Source organism: Protobothrops mucrosquamatus, unplaced genomic scaffold (genome assembly GCF_001527695.2).
Source record: "Protobothrops mucrosquamatus isolate PMUCROS unplaced genomic scaffold, P.Mucros_1.0 scaffold_310, whole genome shotgun sequence".
Classification (NCBI taxonomy): Eukaryota; Metazoa; Chordata; class Lepidosauria; order Squamata; family Viperidae; genus Protobothrops; species Protobothrops mucrosquamatus.
Window position 1 is genome coordinate 1049330 of NW_015386386.1, and position 8376 is coordinate 1057705.

Consider the following 8376-nt stretch of genomic DNA (forward strand, 5'->3'; position numbering starts at 1 on the left):
ATAGTAAAGTTGGAAGGGACCTTGAAGGTCATCTAGTCCAACCCCCTGCTCAGGCAGGAAACCCTATACCATTTCGGACAAATGGCTGTCCAGTCTCTTCTTAAAAACTTCCAGTGTTGGAGCATTCACCGCTTCTGGAGGCAGGTTGTTCCACTGGTTAATTGTTCTCACTGTCAGGAAGTTTCTCCTTAGTTCTAGGAGAGATGCAATCTAGAACTAATATAATATCATATCATATCATATCATATCATATCATATCATATCATATAATAATATAATATAATATTATAATATCATATCATATCATATAATATAATATAATATAATATAATATCATATCATATCATATCATATCATATCATATCATATCATATCATATAATATATAATATAATAATAAAGTTGGAAGGGACCTTGGAGGTCATTGAGTCCAACCCCCTGCTCAGGCAGGAAACCCTACACCATTTCGGACAAATGGCTGTCCCAGTCTCTTCTTAAAAACTTCCAGTGTTGGAGTATTCACCAGCTTCTGGAGACAGGTTGTTCCACTGGTTAATTGTTCTAACTGTCAGGAAGTTTCTCCTTAGTTCTAGGTTGCTTCTCTATCATGAGTTGATTTTCATTTACTGGAATCATTTAAATAACTTATAGTGCTGGTAATAGTTTATTGTTACATGAAGTTGCTTGCAGTCTATCTATCTGGTTGTAGAAACAAGCAGAAACCAACATAAAGGGAAGAATAACAACTGGAACAATGACATTAATCCTATTATGAATTGTGTGAAGTAAACATTGCTAGCAACATATTCAGTAACATACACTAAACCCATGGTTTTGGAAGCTAATCCTGCAAGGCATCAACAGAGGAAGCATTAGAAAGATGTTGAGAAAAAGACAGAAATCTATCATCCATCCATCGTGTGTGTGTGTGTGTGTGTGTGTGTGTGTAGAGTTGTAAACAAACACACACACATGCATGCATACATACACTCATATACATGGATGTTTGTTTTTAAAACGCATACTCAAGTGGCTTATTATGTGCTATGAGCTCTCTTTCATTATCATGCAAAAGTGGAATAATGATTTTTTAAAATATAATTTTACTGAAAATTTTAAAAACAAGAGAAAAATTAATACAAAATAAAATAGAGTAGTAAGAAAGAAAGAAAAAGGAGGAAATAAAAGAGAAACCTAAAGGGAAAAAAGAAAAAAGGTAAAATTGTTTTTAAAAAAGCTATAAAAAGTGGTTTCAGAACTTTTTGTAGCAGTTAATTGTAAATTGACAATTCTCTAAAGTTACATTGTGACTTCTGTCTATAATCTATCCTAACTAATCCTCAAAAATGTGGTTCATAAATTCATTTTTTTCTTTTATCCTAAAAGTCCATAAGGGGTTTCAAGTCAGCAATAAGTAAAATGTCTTTTCTCTAACTGAACAGGTCAACTTGATCACCTTAGCAAGTCTCATCATTTTTACCAACCATACCTCCATTGGGTATTGCCAGATCTTTCCATCATTGTGCATACAATAATCTTGCTGTGGTTATCATATATAAAAACTAAATTTCATGACTTTTCCAAAAGAGTAGAATAATAATGGTCTAAGGAGGAGAGCCCTGGAGATGGAATAGTAGAGGAGTTGGGAGGAAGGTATGTTTTGGGGAAAGCAAGACAGCTTCAAAAGAGAAATGGCTAGCAGTGTTTTCCATTGTGAGTTTTAATTTGTTAATGATTTTATCAGTTCCCAAACAACAAAATTTTAATTCTATATACAGCTAAACAGATACAAATAATGTCTTTTGGTGATGCATAAAGAAAATTGAAAGCACTGGCTTGGTGGCCATTCTTGCTGTTAGTCTAGAAACTCTTCGTGAATTCTATAAAAAAAGCATTCACTATAATCAAGAAGTTAGAGGCAGAGTATGAACATACTATACAATTCAAGGATATTGTATGGTAACTCACTCTGTCCTTAGATACTATTATCTTAAATATATAAGTTAAAATAACTTTCTGGTTTTAAATTTGAGTTAAGTGAAAAAGATGGAGGAAAGGATGTTCAACCTATGGAATTTAAGAAAAAATATTTTTATACTGGACAAGATAGTTCCCCTACTACTCATATTCCAAAACTCATATTCTGTTTTGGCTGTCAACCAAAACAGAACAGTCAGTAGAAAATTTAGTATTTTTATTATTGGCAATACCATGTTTGTGGCTAAGAGACCCAGGAAATAGAACGCCACCAGAGTTGGCAAGGGTGAAAATTTTGACCATTTTTTTCCTGTTTCCAGAGGGGCTGAGTTACGTTTATTTTTTTCTTAAAAGTATCAGAGGCTTAATCATCTATTTCCTTTAGTTTCCTGCTGAAAATCAGAAAGTACAAATAATGCAATCTTCGGGAATACCAGTTTCCTATCTTATACAATTTCCAGCTGTGGATGAAGGTGGGACGTGACTGAATTTGCTCCTATTCTTGCACAAATACTGCTTGACATGAAAGTTTTTGATACATAGAATTCTTTCCCTCCCATAACAGAGCAATCAACTCATGTAACCACTGCTCTCCAGACTGAAATTTCACACAAGTTTAGTCAAGCTTGGTAGTAAATAGCACTCTAGTTAGGGGCTAGGATATTCAGTGAGGGTTAAGCAGGCCTTAAGAGAGAATCTTAACCTCTTTAAAAGAATTATCACCTCTGCATTAAGAAATTATCCTGTATTGCTAATAGGTAAAAGGCAAGTTGACATTTGATAGATGGACCTTCCCTCAGCATGGAGTTATAGGAGTAGATAGAAATGGGGTCAATAAAGCAACGGGGGAGTGGAAGAAGAGTAGCTATTACTGCCAGCGGGTGAATCATGGCTTTATTTGCTGACACTAGCTTCACCCAAGGGAGATGAGAAAGTATTTCATGTCAAATGACTCACGGCAGGTCTTTACTCCATAGAAGCAGATACCTTTGACTTGCCTCCCCCCCCTTTTCTATCCCATTTCTCGAAATCAGCCAGGCTCACAAAGAGGAATCTTTCTAAATAATATTAATTCTGTATAAAAGTCAATACCAGGTACTATTCATTATTGTTGTTGTAAAAGAATCTTAAACCTCCCTCTTACCTGAAAGTCCAGCATTTCAGATTATTTTGTTTATTTTTATTTAGATACTTTTGCAATTTGATTTAATTGCAATTTGATTTAATTACAAGCAATTATTCAGCTTGTATTTTAAATGCATGGTTTTAAAAATCATTTATAAAATGTAAAAAGATCAATCTATCTTGAGACAAGAGGGTTTTTTTTTAACAGAACAAAACAATGTGAGGATAAGGAGAGGCACCCATGTTCAGCAAGAAACTAAAACCAATGGAAAGGGAAGTTAACTTTGAACAAAATGAGGAACTTCGCACTCTCAGATGTTACTTGGCTCACTAGGCTACCTTATGTGGTATTTCAGATGCTTCATTCATTCTATTCATTTACTGGAGAATATTTCTGAGCTTCTGACAGCTTCTCTCATTCCCCCCCCCCCCACCTCTCTCTTGAAAAGGGCATTGGACAGGCGAAAGCATTTACTGAATCACTTACTTATATGTAAACTTCAAGAGAGCCAGCTAAACATTTGGCTTCCTTCCCTTTGGAAAAATGAGAGGCATAAAAAAGCCAGCCTCAGGAATTTGGCAAATTAAGAGACCGAAGGCTTTGCTTCTGTTTAAGGTTATAGTGGGCTTAATGCTAAGTAGAGGAGGACAAGAAAAGAAAAACTGGAATAGGTGACAACTGGGCACTCACATTCTTGGCAATAGAGGCTGCTTGGCTAGGATTCAGCAGTGTAAATTGTCCACAGAGAACTCTTATATTGTAATAGTGGAAGACAGAAAGTCTCAGCAGACAGCTTGAATCAGCAAAATGCACTCAATAATTTGCTCATTACTCACAGGAAAGTTTCTGGACTTCCCATACAATTCATCTGAGTAGCATCCAAGTCTCCCATTTGGTACACAAGATAGCTAATCTTGAGAGCTCTATCCAGACAGCAATGTCCCCACGGCTGATTTAGTGTTTATTCACAGCTTTGGAGATGAAGTACATGTCAGGGAAGAGGCACAGCTGTGAGAAGCAGTAAATGGCTGCCCCACCAACCAAACTTCACAAACCATAAACCCCAGTGCAGCAGAGTACGCTGGACTATACTGCAAGTATTGAGGTATGCTTAAAATATTGCTGGACTACAACCTCCATTATGCTAAATCATACTGGCTATGGATTGAGTGCTCTGATCTGTCATGGTTTTCTTCTTTCCCCACGAAAATGCATGTACTGTTAATAATAATGAAATGTGGTGCATGTAGACATAACACCCCTTCTCAGCCACAACCCCACTTCCTGTGATATTGGTATAATAATGGTGGCCTTTAAGTGCAAGAATTGGCAGAATCATTTCAAATATTTCTTAAATAATATCTTATTTAAAGATACCAAGTTTAGAAAAATCCTTCATTCCCTGTCCTAGCTGCTTTTTTTAGGCCAAACGGTATGTAAAAACCTACAGCAGTAGCAATCACTTTCTACTAAAAATACAAAAGATAATACAAATAAGTTGCATCTGCAGATAGAATACACACACTCTAAATTATTGGTATGCTTTTTTTCATAAACCAAAACCATCGAAAGCTTGGAATTGGATGGCTTTTCGAACAACAACAACAACAACAACAGAATAATGGCTGAACACATTATCTTTTATCTCTACTTCTAAAACACCTTGAGGGTTGCCTTAGAAAAATCAAATAAAAATAAAAAATAAAAAGTAAGGTATCTAGGGATTCTAGTTTTTCCAAAGGACAAGGCCAGTTGCTTTTCAACTTAAGGTCAAGGATTCCATTCTGAAGGAATAACCTGCTGGAGACTATATTGTATGCCCATGGCGGATGAAAACACACAGTAGTTGAGCAGAGAGCAAAAATGAGTGGGGGCATCATTTTTTCCCTTTTCCTGCCCTCTTCTTTCTCCTGTCTTTTTGACCCTCTTCTTCTTTTATTTTCTTCCACAGAGCAGATTGTTACAGAAAAGGCTTGCCTGAAGTCTGAATCTCTTTCAAAGGACTTTTGAAATTGTCAAAGAGCTATATAAAATTAAAATAAAAGCTGTTATTGCAATGTGATTACAAGTTGCCTACAACTGAAGTGACTTAAGGCCCATTTAGTACTTTAACTAATTTTAGTTCATCCCAGATGCTAAGAAGTCTGAAGAACTGCATGAATAAGACTACAGGCAATGTAAAATGTTTTGCCATGACCAAAAAATATATATAGGAGAAGAACTAATTATCTATAAGGACAGAAATAAGATAGAGGAACTTTGGCTCCTCGCTGTCATTATTCAAATACTGAAAACAAATTTCTGCAGTGAATCAACTTTTAATCCATTTGGAAACTTGGTTTTTATTGTTCTTTTAAGAGGGGGAAAAAACTTTGGGGAGGGAGGGTATCTGTTTCAACTATAAATCCGTTTTCTCTAAAATCAGTATCTTCTCATTCAAGAAATAGCACATTTACAGTTAAACATACATTGCTAACATGCTAAACCTATTCTTTTATATAAATTGTTTAATTACTACATTAATAAAGGCATTATTGTTAATTGCAGTATTAAACTACTTATTTACTATTTGTTTACAGCTTTTTAACAAATACCACTCCTGTTAGTATACCATAAAAACTAAAAGACATAAATAATAAAAACATGTTAAATTATTATATTACTATTTAAAAGGCCAAATTGAAACTATGTATCTTAATTCCTTTGGATGGAGGAGACCATCAGCACCAAAAATGAGAGCGAATCCTTCCTAGAAAGGAAACACAGTCCACTGTCTGGGAAGGATGCAGGAAGATGTCCTTTCTGTGTGTCAACTGTATGATTTTGTTGGGTAGAGGGGATGTTCTCATAAATACTTGGGTTTGTTCATCATAAAACAGCCATAAAACCAATTGAAAGGCTTAAATCAGGGGTCTTCAAACTTGCCCTTTTATGACTTGTGGACTTCAACTCACAGAATTCCTCAGCCAGCGTCTGGGAGTTGAAGTCCACAAATCATAAAAGGGCCAAGTTTGAAGACCCCTGGCTTAAATAGATGAATAACATGCACCAAGCCTGGAAGACAACTAAACAATCCAGATCTTTTTTTATATTTTGGAGTGATATGATCTCAATTTCGTGTACCTGTTATGGTCATATTTTACACCAATTTGAGAACCAATACAGCTCAGCATCCACATTCTTCAGACAACTGATCCATAAGACTGCTTGCAGTCTGAGGTCAGCCCAGAATTAGTTCTCTTGAATCACTATGGAAGAGACCATCAGCACAGTGGCAGCTCTGACAATTTAGATAGAAGAAAGGATGCTAAGTTACCAGGAACGCCTGATCATTATTCAACCCCTACTTGGCAATGAGAATTTCATCTAGCAGTTTTCCAATCTGTTCTCCACTCCCAGGCGATTACTGCCTGACCACTTGCATTAGCCAAAAGTGCCATGTGGGTCTAAAGGTGAAATGCGGGTATCTCTGAAAGCAGAATGGAGAGGAAAATGAGTCAGGCTTGATGAGACAACCAGGCTGGACCATAGCCCAACCAGTGGTCTACCCCCAGATGTATATGATCACTTGGCACAGGAAACACATGCTTCAGTGATCCAGATTTGGCATTTCCACCAGGACAGCCCTCCTTCTCTAATTACACCTTAGGATTGTCTTTCCCTTGCCACTTCCTGTTCCCAATTGCAGCTGTGAAATATGCTAATCTGCTGCTTACACTACAAAACCAGAGAGCTAATAATAACCTGCAAGTTTTCAAAGTGCACACAGAGAAAAGGGCAGAAGTTGGTGTCTCACCGTTTCTAATGCAGCTGCCATTCTACACTGCCATGTCCCTTATATGACTGGATCTGGCCATTTTTTTTAATAGTATTAATGCCTTCTCTCCAAAGAACACTTCATCATTCTAATTGAAGGACAAATTTTCATTCATTCAATCCTTCATTTTATTCCCCCCCCCCAAAAAAACATAGGTCAACTGCAATTAGATTTTTTTTCTTTTAACCAAGTAATGTTAAAAAATTCTGAACGGGTTACCAATCCATAAAAATAGAGGCAGATCATACTTTCCCATCCAATAAGTTCTAATTTGGTGAAAAATTCTGAATAATCCAAAATCTTAATTCAAACATTTTGTACAATTGTACAATTTCCACTATGCGACCCCCAGGGGGAGGGCCTTCTCAGTGGGAGCTCCCACCCTCTGGAACGAACTGCCCCCAGAGATCCGGGTGATCCCGGATCTCCCTTCCTTCCGCCGCGCCCTTAAGACATGGCTATTTCAGCTAGCAGGACTGGCCTAAGGGGTAATTTTTAGCTGGGTTTTAAAATAATTTTAAAATAACAAAGGCCAAAGTAATATTTCCTTTTAATTATGTTTTTAATGATAGTATTTTGGTATTTTTGTATTTGTTTTTATCAGGCTGTTAGCCGCCCTGAGTCCGCAAGGAGAAGGGCGGGGTAAAAATTCAATAAATAATAATAATAATAATAATAATAATAATAATAATAATAATAATAATAATAATAATAATAAATAATTACACCTATAATCCATGGATTCAGTGTGGCTATTTATATTTTTTACATACATGAAAACTTATTTTGTTGGACTTCAGCTCAATGCAAATTACATACATTGATACAAATGACATAAATGATCTAATCTGCATCATATGTCATCATGTATGTGCTATGTGCATTCTGGCAATAGACTTTCCTAAGTAGGACACTCCATCCCCCAATTAGTCCATTAAAATGAGATTTCACATACTTGTTGTTAAAAGTGCTTCTTCTCATTTATAAGGCTAAAGAGAAAACTAAAACCCTTGACATTGCAATTTGACAAACAAGATTTCAAATCTGGAAAGAGGAAAGGAGAGATAAGGTCTTATACCCCTTCTAGTTTATGTGTAATTTATTTTTATTTAGCTCTGTGTACCTTAGGTCACTGAGGGGAGACATCTCTCTAGCCTGTTACTGTTGAAATGTTATGCAGAGAATTCACAATTAAATGGCTATAGAACTGACAGGACCTTCATGCTATGTCTTACTGCTTGTGGACTACAACTAGTTTTAAAGCTGCACAGCCAGACACCGTTATCAAAAGCAGCCATTATTTTTCACAACTTGCTATACAATTTAATTACATTACACACACACACACATGTGTATGTGTGTCTGTCTATATATACACACACACATACATATGCAACAATATAAATATTCAGAAAATTCCTATAAGAAGTTATAATTTCTTTTTTTTTTTTTCCAAA

At 36.0% G+C, this 8376-nt stretch overlaps 1 protein-coding gene across 2 annotated transcripts in view; it reads right to left on the reverse strand.

The window, feature by feature from the left end:
* ATP2B4 (ATPase plasma membrane Ca2+ transporting 4) overlaps window positions 1-8376 on the reverse strand; it is a 69662-nt gene that overhangs the window by 58592 nt on the left and 2694 nt on the right. The gene's annotated exons all lie outside the window — the stretch shown is intronic.